The sequence below is a fragment of the Periplaneta americana genome, chromosome 17 (genome assembly GCF_040183065.1).
Source record: "Periplaneta americana isolate PAMFEO1 chromosome 17, P.americana_PAMFEO1_priV1, whole genome shotgun sequence".
Classification (NCBI taxonomy): Eukaryota; Metazoa; Arthropoda; class Insecta; order Blattodea; family Blattidae; genus Periplaneta; species Periplaneta americana.
Window position 1 is genome coordinate 121,933,197 of NC_091133.1, and position 13,988 is coordinate 121,947,184.

At 35.5% G+C, this 13,988-nt stretch overlaps 1 protein-coding gene across 9 annotated transcripts in view; it reads right to left on the reverse strand.

The window, feature by feature from the left end:
• The window catches only part of hth (Meis homeobox homothorax), a 1,486,930-nt gene that overhangs the window by 1,251,817 nt on the left and 221,125 nt on the right, over nucleotides 1-13,988 (reverse strand). The window lies entirely within an intron of this gene.

Genomic DNA, 13,988 nt, shown 5'->3' on the forward strand with positions numbered 1-13,988 from the left:
AAATAATTGAGAGGCAAATAACGTCCTCGTGTGCTTTCTGCGAACGCCAACGAAAGAGCCAAAATGGCGGGCGATTATATTAAGTATTTATTGAGCCTTAGGAAATTCATAATGTCTTCATCAGCGAATCACAAGACGCACACGTTTAAATGTAGCCGACCTGCAACGTGATTGGCTGCCGGAAATTAGAGCGACGAGACTATAGGGGAGAGTCGGGTAGTATCGGACATCGGGTAGTATCGGACAGTGCGTTTCTTTCATCTACCACCATATGGTAGTACCTGAATGACATGGTTACGTTTCTCTATGCGACATCACACAAACGTAACCATGTCAATCAGGTACTATCATCGTGTGGTAGATGAAAGAAACTCACTGTCCGATATTACCCGATGTCCGATACTACCCGACTCTCCCCTAATATATTTTACAAATTCTAAGTTTCAGCTTTTTTTTAAGCGGACTGGATGACAAAAACTTCTAAACTGAATAGGGTAATAGGCATTTCCCATACTTATTCTGCGTTTAATTTCATATTTTAGTGTCATTATTTTATGTTTGTTACTGTTGTTCCAAGATATTTGAATTTTTCCACCTTTTCAAAGGGTAAATTTCTAATTTTTTATTTCAATTTCGTACTATCTCCTGGTCAATAATAATAATAATAATAATAATAATAATAATAATAATAATAATAATAATAATAATAATAAAGTTTTGTTAAATTGATTATAAAAATGGTACCCCGGGAAGCTGTGGTTTAAAAATAACCAACATGCTTTGGGAACCGAATCAAAAATATTCAGTTTTTTTACGTTCTTTTTGAAAAATCGTTTCGAATGGAAGAACGTAATAATGACGTTAACAACAACAAAAAAACTTGAAAGAATATCTGTGGGATCAGTTTTTCATTTCCTTTCTGAAGAGATCAAGTATGCAAATGAAACGCTGGTAGATGTACTGGACAGAACACAAGACAGAACGGATTTGGGATCGGTAATGACGACGCACTGCTTTATGAATACAAAATGGCAGCTTACATATAGTTCTAGCTCTAGCAATGACGGGAAATGACTACAAAACTGCTGAGGCTCAGAGCAGCAAGCAACCCGTTCGCCAGCCTCGGGCTGTTCTCTCGACGTTTGTACTTTGTAACCGGTTGGAAATCCCTCGGGACACGCCGGCTTCTCGTCCACACACACAAGGAACGCGAGTATCTCCACCAGACTTTGCCCAACACTGCGGAGTTCCTTAGCGCACAGACCTTCCTAAAATAACAGTTGCAGTTGCAAAATTTTCCGCTATTTATTGTATAGGTACGGACAGTAAACTCAAAACAACATATAGTTCGGATCAGCTTACAATCTTTCCATTTTTGAAGAATTGGACATATCACAGAAAATTAATAAATACACAAGAGCTATGGGCATTATAGATAGTGTGATGAAACCATCCTTGGTTCAGAAACACACCCGCATACGTCTCTACAACACATTGGCACGACCGGTGCTCAGCTATGGCAGCGAAGCATGGACACTGAGGAAAACAGATAAAATAGTGACCGGCATGTTCCGTGCTCTGTGACGTCATACGACGTAGCCGCCCTGCTCTTTGCTCGGCAATCTCTGCATACTGAGCACAGCGTGGAGAGAAGGTTCAACTGAACAGTGGTGGTGCGGCGTCTATGCATTGACAGAGCGCGATCCATTCTTCTGAGATAGTATGGGAACAGCACAATTACAATACATTTGTACGAAAACAAAACTGTACAACCGTAATAAATCAATGTAACAAAATATCTTGGTCTGTAATCAAATTTAATGTACTTACAATAATATGAAACTCATAATACAGCCACTTGCAGAAGCGTTTGCATATATAAATGAAATTCCGAAACTGCTATAATCATACAAACATATAAACAAATACTTTAAGCAGTACTGCAACACTTTATCTACTCGGAAACTTGAAAACAGTATTTTTAACACACATTTTTCTACATAATATACAGATTAAACTATACAGGCCCTATCTTGGTGAGTAGTATGCAAAGTATATTTCAACTTTTGAAACACACCATCACTTCGTGTCACTACCGTGCCCAAGCTAAACGCTTTGTCGAGATTTTTTTCCTCTTTTTTCGCGCACTAATTTTGCAATATTTGGAATCATAATCTGGCTAACACACAAGCGAAGAATATGTTTCAAGTTCAGATCAGACAGGTGGTTTCTATGTTGTGGTTTGCAGATCTTCATACAAGAAAAGAACTGTTCACGTACATACGTAGATCCGAATATGCTCAACATCCTAGCAGCAAATCTATGCAATCGAGGGAATCTTGCCTGGGGAAAGCTTCTATAAAATGTAGATAGATCCTTTTGTTTTCAACAGTCCCGTTCTACTGCTGCATTGACGCCACTGCGCTGGTGTGTGCTAACATTAATACGACTCAACTGCTCGCTCTCCCAAGCTCTTGCGATCTGACTGGCTCTTAGTCACAACTGCAGCATCTGCCGGCCACTGAGATAAAAGCAGAATAACGGCTTGTGAAATGCGATTCATGCGAAGAACAGCGGGCTATACTAAATGGGATCTGAAAAGAAATTGTGAAATTTTAAAGGAACTAAAAACTCAACCAGTTTTAGATTACATTGTTCAATATCAGTCTAATTGGAAACATAATTTGGAAAGAATGAGTAACAGTAGACTCCCAAAGGCAATTTATGATTATGTACCACATGGACAAAGATCTGTGGATCGTCCTGCTAAGAGATGGCGTGAAAATTTTATGTGAGACCTTAACAGGCCTTGTGGCCTAACACTTGTCAGGCAGAAGAAGAAGAAATTCGGATCCGCTTAATTATTACCGTAAGGGTGAAACTCAACATTTTTCTCCCATTACTACATAGGCCCTATGCTAGTGGATTATGGTGATTTTCTAGTTTGAAGGCTGAATTTTCTTTTGCCAACTTCGTTTTGAATTTCGATACTGAGAAATAGCTTCTACAATAAAATTGGTAGTGATTTTCTAACTGTTATGTTGGCAGTTGGTACAGCTGTTGTCGGTAGTGCAAATTCTGAAAATTCAAATTGTTCTAGATTTCAGAGCCGATTACTGGAAGCTAGTGAAATTCTAACAAAATAATAATTAATTAATATCAGTATTATATTAATACATAACAGTTATTTTGTGTGTTGCGTTGCGGTTACAAGTCAAGATTATAGTCAGATAAGTGGACATAAATATAACATATGGTGTGATACATGCGCTTGAGTGATCGATAGAAAATAAGTACGGAGACAGCAATTATAATAGAACAACAAAATTATTAGGAGTAAGTAAGTATTCTTAAATCTTCTTAAGTGCAGATGACGTGAATATATTAGGGCAAAATCCACAAACGATTAGGGAAAACACGGGAATTTTACCTGAAGCAAGTAAAGAGATAGGTTTGGAAGTAAATCCCGAAAAGACAAAGTATATGATTATGTCTCGTGACGAGAATATTGTACGAAATGGAAATACAAAAATTGGAAATTAATTTATCTTTTGAAGAGGTGGAAAAATTCAAATACCTGGGAGCAACAGTAACAAATATAAATGATACTCGGGAGGAAATTAAACCCAGAATAAATATGGGAAATGCGTGTTATTATTCGGTTGAGAAGCTTTTATCATCTAGTCTGCTGTCAAAAAATCTGAAAGTTAGAATTTATAAAACAGTTATATTACCGGTTGTTCTTTATGGTTGTGAAACTTGGACTCTCACTTTGAGAGAGGAACATAGGTTAAGGGTGTTTGAGAATAAGGTGCTTAGGAAAATATTTGGGGCTAAGAGAGATGACGTTACAGGAGAATGGAGAAAGTTACACAACACAGAATTGCACGCATTGTATTCTTCACCTGACATAATTAGGAACATAAAATCCAGACGTTTGAGATGGGCAGGACATGTAGCACGTATGGGCGAATCCGTAAATCCGTATAGAGCATTAGTTGGGAGGCTGGAGGGAAAAAGACCTTTGGTGAGGCCGAGACGTAGATGGGAAGATAATATTAAAATGGATTTGAGGGAGGTGGGATATGATGGTAGAGACTGGATTAATCTTGCTCAGGATAGGGACCAATGGCGGGCTTAAGTCAGGGCGGCAATGAACCTGCGGGTTCCTTAAAAGCAAGCAAGCAAGTAAGTAAGTAAGTAAGTGTTCTTAAATACATTTCAAAGTGGTATTCGGTTTTCGGAGTTTGTACTAATCATTTCACGTGACCAAACAAAATACATTTTAGGTTAGGTCTCGTGAATGGTAAACTGTTTAGTTAAAGCAATGAATTTTATGCTGTCAAACAAAATACATTTTAATATTAGATCATATTAATCTACTAATTTAAAACATAATGTGCGAGAAGTCCAGGAGGAAAATATAGGCCTACTCTTTCACAAATTATTTAACCATTTAGAAAATACCTCCTAGCATAAACATGACATGTAGTAAATAAGTAAATGAGCAAGACATCGTTATTGTTAATAGTATATTATTATTATTGTTAATAGTATATTATTATTATTACCATTATTATCATTATTATTATTATTATTATTATTATTATTATTATTATTATTATTATTATTATTATTATTAGAGGACCACAGTGAATTTGGTGTGAATTGTTTGCAGGCAGTGTGGTTCCCTAATCTAATGTGGAGAGTGAGGGAAGTTTTTTTACGTCCACAAACAAAAATACCCACTGACAGTCACACAAATCTTTGTGCGGACAATGTAGCAACCATATTGATTTATATTTTGGTGATGATAATAATATGTGTAAACAAAAAAGTAAAGTAAAAAAATGTTATATTAAACCTAACATAATAGGACCACATTTAATTGACAACTTTTTTCACGAAATATTGGCAGGTTTAACACTGAAATAACCGATTTTATTTCACCACAAAATGCGGTCCTTATATATCGGTAAAGACACCTCGCAGTTTCTGAATACTATTGGGTACAAGCTATAGGAAGGCGGAAAGTTCCATGAAACCTTATCGTACATTTTACGCTCTTGGGGGTAATGATGAAGGACAAAAGTATTAGGAAAAGCGTTAATCTACAGTTCGGTTCTGAATTCTCTGTCACTAACTCAAACGCGGCAATAGTTAATCCTAGGAAGATGGGAATGAATGGAGACGATATGCGAAGAATAATCCTTGCAGCCACAGACTAACGCAGTATATGTCATCTTATTCCAAAATTCTTCGTAACTGCAGCTATTCTTGTCAACACCACAAAAAATCACGTCGCTAATGAGTAATGACTAATGACATTGTTTTCTGTAAGGTCCGGAACAACTGTATTTCTTTCCTTGCACTCACTTTCTATAACATAGTCTCTGAAATTGAGACATCTCATCCTGCCTAAGGTTTTTCCGTGGTTTTCCTAAGGCGTTAAGACAAATGTCGGGATGAGCCCTAAAAGAAATGGGCCACGGACCTGCATTCACTTCCCCAGACATTGGTGACGGCTCAAAATTAATGATTATTCACATCAAACAGAATTCAATCGTCCCCTTGTACAGATCAATGGAGTCATCAAAGAGCCAATTGGCTGGTCTCCTGATCTGAGAAAAATCAACAAAGAGCCAATTGGCTATTGCCGTTAAGATTAATCCCTATGCGTTCGAATCTTCAAACAGCCAAACTGGCTATTACCGTTTCGTGCCTAGACTTCTATGACTCTTCCTCCTAGTTGGTACCATCGCGTCTCTCCTTGGTCGCTGTACTTCTGCCCCTCCTCCCCCCCCGTATGTTGTAGCTAATCAGTTACGTCCATTTTCGGCTTACCCACTGGAAATTTCTAGCGCTCCTTCACTGGGGCGGCGAAACCCGAAGTGAGACAAGTGGCCAAGAGGCTTGGAGCTCACATATTCAGTTTTTCACAGCCCCTACTCCCCCCCTTGCAAGGACGTGTTTTCACGTACCTTTAAAGTTTCTCCTCCCACTTCCCCCCCTCTTTCATTCATTCTTTCATTTCTATAACATAAACTAATTCATTCCTGAAATGTTTGTAAGATCTGAAATCAAGTAAAATATGAAATGACTCGAAAAATGGAGCTTAATATATGAGTACCGAAATTCATGTTAAGTTTCGACGTGGTGTTCGGATGCTTCTAATAATTGCTTAATTTCTTCATCCTTCTTAGTCATCTTATTTACAAACGTAACGTTCTGGAACGATTTTTTGTATTCAAACCTTGATGAAAACTACCTGTAATAATGATTGTCGCAAACATGATTGAAGGTAATAGAGTCATTAAACTAACTACTTTTGCCTATAACCTCGAGCGTTCAACCATACTTGCAAATCTTGCAAATCCGGTATGCAGTCGAAGCAAACACGAAGAATTTTATATCACTGTGCAAGTAAGTAGTCTATATGATATAAAATATTGCAGTTATATACATGAGGTTGTGAAATTAATAAGCTATGTTAAAACGGGCTGTTTTTCATATTAAAAGTAGTAAATTTTTTAGTAACTATTAATTTTTGAAAACCACTAACCAGCCTGTGTATTTTTAAGAAGCGAATAACTGAGGTTATAAAATGGCCATGAAATCCCCCCGAATATGAACCCGATTGAAAACGTTTGGGCTGTTTTTCGTGTTAAAAGTAGTACATTTTTTAGTAACTATTAACTTTTGAAAACCACTAACCAGCCTGGTGTATTTTTAAGAAGCGAATAAGTGAGGTTATAAAACAACCATGAAATCCCCTCGAATATGAAACCGATTGAAAACATTTGGGATGCTTTTCACAGTAAAAATTTCAGTAAATTTCCTACTAACTATTCATTTTTGAAAACCACTAATAATTAACCAGTCTGTATATTTTTAAAAAGGGTGTAACTTAGGTTATAAAATGACCAGGATATCCCCTCGAACATGAACATGATTGAACACGTTTGGGCTACCTTGAAAAGAAATAACTACGAAAGATATCATTTTCAACAAAAAACTTTTGTTGCAAAAACTTTAGAGAGTACAGGTTTACACGTATATTCGAAACGACATTCGTATGAAGTCTGCCCAACAAGGATTGAGGTTCTGACTGTTGCAAAGGGTGTATTCCCTAAATACTAACTGTATGAAAGCTATTGAACAAAGTTCTGAAGATCTCTTACATACAAAGATCTGTCAAATAATATTCCATTGTAAAGTAAGCTGTCCTTCATGGTAAAATTGCAATAAATGTCCTTGTAACTATAACTTTTCGAGAGAAAAAAAAAAACATTATTCAGTTTAAGCGGACAAAATTAAAATTTTAGACTGACCAGGAAATTCCCCGGATATAAACCCAACTGAAAAGGTTTAGGAAAGTTTAAAGAGATAAGCAAGGAAGGTGTCATAAGCAACAAACATATTTTATTAGATAATATGAAAAAGTCCTGGTCGAATCCGGTTTTGCCTTCATAGACAAAAACAAGCATATCCAATATAGCATACATTCTACAGCGTAGTCGCTATAGCGCTGACCTTCTGTGCTCGAGATTGCGGGTTCGATCCCGGCCCAGGCCGATGGCATTTAAGTGTGCTTAAATGCTACAGGCTCATGTCAGTAGATTTACTGGCATGTAAAAACTCCTGCGGGACAAAATTCCGGCACACTGGCGACGCTGATATAACCTCTGCAGTTGCGGGCGTCGTTAAATAAATAAATATAGTAGAATAATTTAGTGGTCTTGTAAATGAAATCATAGTTATGTATCTCTTGTATCTCTGTTTTAATTAAAGTAAGCGACAGGAAAAATACAGAGTGTTTTAATGGGATATCTCTCTTTTTAAATAGCTATAACTATGCCTCCATAGGTGACTTCTGAATTGTAAGTACATCGAAACTATGAACAAAATAAGAAGTTTCAGCGGGTATGCTAGATGACAGAATAACTTCGATACATCGTTATAATGTTCATTGTTGTCACATAAACATTCATCTCCAAAGTTACGTAAATTCTCAAAACACAACGATATGGGCGTCAGAAAATGCTCATGTGTAATTATCATGAGACATAAATTCATACAGAAAAAGTTGGAGTGCGAGTGAAATATCCTGTCACAGGATCATTGGAGTAATTTTCTTGACGAGTATACAAACATTTTCGCGGACTTCGTGGAACAGCTAGACGATATCAAACTTACGCAGGAATATTTTCAACAAGATGGTGCCAATGCCACACCTCTAATTAATCCGTCAGCAACTTCTTCGTGGACCGTGTTACCTCTAAAGATTTGTGGCCTCCAAGGTCACCAGACTTGACATCAGCGGATTTTTTTTTTCTGTTGGGCTATCTCAAGAAAACTTTCTACAGAAACAAACTATGGACCATTCAGTATCTACGGACAAACATCATAGCCGAAATAAACAATATCGAAGTAGATTTGTTGAGGGGTGTATCTGAGATGGTGAAACGGGCAAGAATGTGCCTCCAAGAGAAAGGGAGACACTTCCAACACATTCTGTAACTGTAAGTTATTTTTTCAGAGATAACCCCTCGTTTATATTTGGTTCCTTCAATGTTTTGTTATTTAGTAAAAAAACAGACCTATTTAAAAAGTGGGACATCCCAATAAGACATAGTTACTGCTGTTATTAAAGCTAATAGTGTTGTATTAAACAAGTGTGGACACAAATTAGTGTATCAGTGAAGTCCAGATATCCAAGACGACTCTAACTTTCAAGTCTACATAAGAATACGTTTTTATTTTAATCTACCTAATAGACCGAGAATTTCAATTTGCTTGCTGCAGCCGTATTCACTATGTAAACAATCTCAGACGCCACGCCGTTTAGATTTATGACCCTGCACACAGCGAATCAGACGGTTCGCGTTTCATGATGTTACAGTCAAGGAAAGGTCAATAGTGACGCAAGATTTAATTTTGCAAGCTTAAAATTCTTGTAAAAAAGTCAATTCCACAATTCTAATAACAGATCTCAACAAATACATTCTCAATCAATGTCAATTTCCACTGCGATTCATTTTAGAAAAGGTCGTATCAGATTAGACTTGAAAACTTCGAAAATTATGTTGTATGAACAAGGTACAATGCATGTGAATATAGTTGGTTTCAAACTTTATGTTATGTTGCGAGTCATATAAATTAGAACCTAATTTAAGTTTAAGGTACTCTTATAAAAGAAAATACGACATTTTTGACAAAGAATGGATTTTTCTCTTCCCCCCCCCGTTAATGATTCCTAATATCCTATTCTACATGTCTGCAAAGTTTCAAGTGGCGTCAGACGATCGGAAACCCTAATGACGTCAGAATTAATGGTCCGCGATCGTGATTTTCAATTTTAAAGTCAATTTTTTCCGTTATAAGATCAAGTGTATTTCTTTTCATTCAAATCACTGAGCCATCTACATTTATTTTGTAGCTAGAAGGGTGATTTTTTTCTGTGGAGTATATTAATAATGATTTATTTAACCTGGCAGAGTTAAGGCCATACGGCCTTCTCTAACACTCAACCAGGAGTAAAAACTGCGTTACAAAAAACACTACAAATTTACAAAGTACACTACAATTTTACACACAAAACTGAATAAGATAATAATAATAATAATAATAATAATAATAATAATAATAATAATAATAATAATAATAATAATAAAATGTAAACAAGTAAGAAGAAATCAGACATAATATATAACATACAGAAAAAAAGAAAAGAGCACAATAAAATGTGAACAGCAGGTCAAAATAAATGAGACATACAAAGTATAAAAAAAATAAGACAATTATTGATAATAATAATAATAATAATAATAATAATAATAATAATAATAATAATAATAATAATACTAATAAAATAGTGCAGTACAAAGCACACAATGAATACAATATTTTTAGGTAGACACAGTAAGGAAAATTATGATTAAATATAGCTCAACTTATCACATTAGAGATATACCACTATCGGAAAATATGAAAACAAAAATATAAAACAAGTTAAATATCACTAGAACGTAAAAAAAATGTGAATATGTGGAAACATGCAATACAACACTTGTCATAATAGTAAGTTAGTTTGGCAACTCGACATAAGATAATTTTCTAACTTGGATTTGAAAGATTTCAATGTCCAATATATTCACCATACGTACTACGCTTAACAATTTTGTTCATGTTTTTTTTATAACTCTCCAACTTAAAAAAAATACATGACACAAACGAAAGAATTTTTTTAAATGATGAGATTATTTGAATAACAATTTTTTATTAAAAAATGAAAGCATACTTATGTTCCTAACTCAACGGTGCTGTATAAAATATTCGGACTGGCTGATTGAAATTTGTATTAGCAAAATTAAAAAAATTCGTCCCCTCTTTTTTTAAATTGAATAACTGAAAAAAATAAGTGTTTGATCAAAGTCAAATTTAAGTAACTTTATTATCTTGTTAAGACTGACATGTGTATCAAAAATGAAAGCAGAATCTTAAAAAATGTAGGAAATATCATTTTCTTTATAGACTCCTCAAAAAAATAAAAGGATTTCGTAGAAATTAAATTCGTCTCCTGTTGCCATAGATATGCTGACGTCATATCCAATAAATCGTGACTCGTTAGCCACGCAATAAACAGAACAAATTCATTCTTATCACAGAAAAACAACAGAAGATCTTCACTCAATTTAAGTGAATGGTATTAATACTAGTGGCAAAAATCGGAAGTACATCTCAAGTTATACAGCAAGATCTATTATTATTATTATTATTATTATTATTATTATTATTATTATTATTATTATTATTATTATTATTATTCATTGTTCGATACAATCATGAACACATCTCACCACAATAGGAAACCAGAAAACAACGTGGGCTCTTGACTAAACTTCGGAAAATGAAGGTTACCACTTCGAAACTAGTCAGTCAGGTAAACTGCAAAAGTTGACACAGTAAGCTTAATGGTAACGAAGTTATTCTGAATTATTATTATTATTATTATTATTATTATTATTATTATTATTATTATTATTATTATTATTTATTATTATTTACTATTATTACTATTGTTATTATAATTGTAATTATAATAATAATAATAATAATAATAATAATAATAATTATTATTATTATTATTATTATTATTATTATTATTATTATTATTATTATTATTATTATTATTATTGGAGGATTGACTGTTATTCATAGACTATTTCATTCCGTTCATTAGACACACTCAAATCTTACAACAAATTGTATTTAGTTTTTAATTCCAATAACCTAATTCATGTATAAATATTACACGCAATAATAGGCCTACGGATTTTCTCAAATACTTCGTCATTCTTTTCCATATCTTGGACATTTATGGTTTCACCAAAACGTCTCTGAAACCTAACATTTATAATAGGCATACTTCAAAATCACTATGAAGATATGAACAGCATAATTGCGATTTAAAACGGAAGTACAAGAAAATTTCCCTTCTTTTACATCAATAGAGCAACAGTTTTCACAATATTACTCAGGAAATTTCTGACAAATATTCACATGAAGGATGATCATTATTTTATTTGTACTACAAATGTAAATGAACATCGTATTTTAACATAAGAGTCCAGAATTATAATTAAAAAAAAAAACAACAACAAAAATATAGACTGCTTTTGTTACATCTGTAAGATGTCCTTAATCTGGTCTAGGAAGGTTGTAGCAAATCATATTGCCTTGTGAGTTAGGATCAGGGTGTATGGGAACATCAAAACAACGTTGGTTGCTTGAATCACATTAACATACCCCGACTGGTCCACTGGATATTCTTTAAAGGCTTGTTGGCATAATTTTCATGCAGCATAATTGCTGTAGGTGTCTTCTCGGAATGGGTGGGAGAAGATGAAACGCACAGGTCTAGATAGTGAAAGCAACACGAGTATATTTTATGTACTTGTCTTACCTGGCAAGACCGAGCCGGTTAAGAGAATATCGGAGGTTAATAGCAGGTGGAAATCGAGACAGCGCAGCGTAACAGACCGGAGAATAGATCTCGTAATAAACGAGATGACATTGACTATTAAAAAGGCAGAATACTTGGAGGTAGGTTCAGGTATGAGAGATGGAACAGTGCCAAGGAAGTTTGTGTCAATAGGAGAAACGGTTTCTGTGGGATGTGATGTACGTCATGAAGAATTAGAGGCAAGTATCAAAGACTGTAATTTAACAGCAAAAATGTTATTACTTTCTATGGGGTAAGCGAGTTTCTTAATAGGGAGCACGAAGGTGAGGTTTTTCCAGTTGGTTATTTAACGACGCTGTATCAACTACGATGTTACTTAGCGTTGATGGGATTGGTGATAGCGAAATGGTATTTAGCGACATGAGGCCAAGGATTCAATATAGATTACCTGACATTTGCCTTGTGGTTGGGAAAAACCTTGGAATAAAAAACCTAACTAGGTAATGACGACAAGTGAGAATCGAACCCAAGCCTGAACGCAACTGTAAATCAGCAGGCAAGTGTCTCAGCCGACTGAGCTACGTCGGTTGAGGAGCTTTTGTCATCTAGACTGCTGTCAAAAAATCTGAAAGTTAGAATTTATAAAACAGTTATATTACCAGTTGTTCTGTAGGCTATGGTTCTGAAACTTGTACTCTCACTATGAGAGAGGAACAGAGATTAAGGGTGATTGAGAATAAGGTTCTTAGGAAAATATTTGGCGCTAAGAGGGATGAAGTTACAGGAGAATGGAGAAAGTTACACAACACAGAACTGCACGCATTGTATTCTTCACCTGACATAATTAGGAACATTAAATCCAGTCGTTTGAGATGGGCAGGGCATGTAGCACGTAATGGTTGGAAGACCGGAGGGAAAAGGGCCGAGACATAGATGGGAGGATAATATTAAAATGGATTTGAGGAAGGTGAGATACGATGATACAGACTGGCTTAATCTTGCACAGGATAGGGACCGATGGCGGGCTTATGTGAGGGCGGCAATGAACCTGCGGGTTCCTTAAAAGCCATTTGTACGTAAGTAAAACACATAAACATAGTAGCATATTTCAAAGATATTCAGACGAGATTTTAAACTATTTTTTTATTTATTTTAGTAGGTTATTTTACGACGCTTTAACAACAACTTAGGTTACTTAGCGTCTGAATTAGATGAAGGTGATAATGCCGGTGAAATGAGTCCGGGGTCCAGCACCGAAAGTTACCCAGCATTTGCTCATCTTGGGTTGAGGGAAAACCCCGGAAAAACCTCAACCAGGTAACTTGCCCTGACCGGGAATCGAACCCGGGCCACCTGGTTTCGCGGCCAGATGTGCTGACCGTTACTCCACAGGTGTGGACTTTTAAACTATTTCAATGGTAGTAAAATAACTGAGACATTTATTAGTATTACAACTAGTGATAACCATATGACATGGAAAGCCTGAAACTGCATATTTGACGTTTTTAAGAAGCTGACTGGGACCCATCATGTCACGGGCCTGTCATGTGTACAAAGCTTGATATGATTAGTGTCAATAAAAGATAAAAAGTATTAAAAAGATAGCCTACATTCAGAGTAAATACCACAGAGTTCTAGTCTTCAGGATATGCGATCCAAGTCCCCCAGACAATACAAGCGTCGAGTTCTTTCCCAATATAAAAGGTGGTAGAGTGCTTATGCATTTATACCGCAATATCACACTTAGTTGCCAGAACCTTCATCACATTCTTTAGAGGTTACAGATACAGATGGTCATAACTTGTTCTTAAGCAGTAGTCGAGGCTGAGCCTAATAAATTCAGTCACAATTACATGCTGACATTTCAAAGTCACCATACCTGAATCCAATCCAAATCTCCTCTTTTATTACGGCATAATTATTAGGGAAGTTCCTACTTTCTGTCCTGTACAGGAGTTCGGTATAAAGAAACGCCCGCTTCCAACATGGAGGTACAGTCCAGTCTACTGAAAATGTGATCATT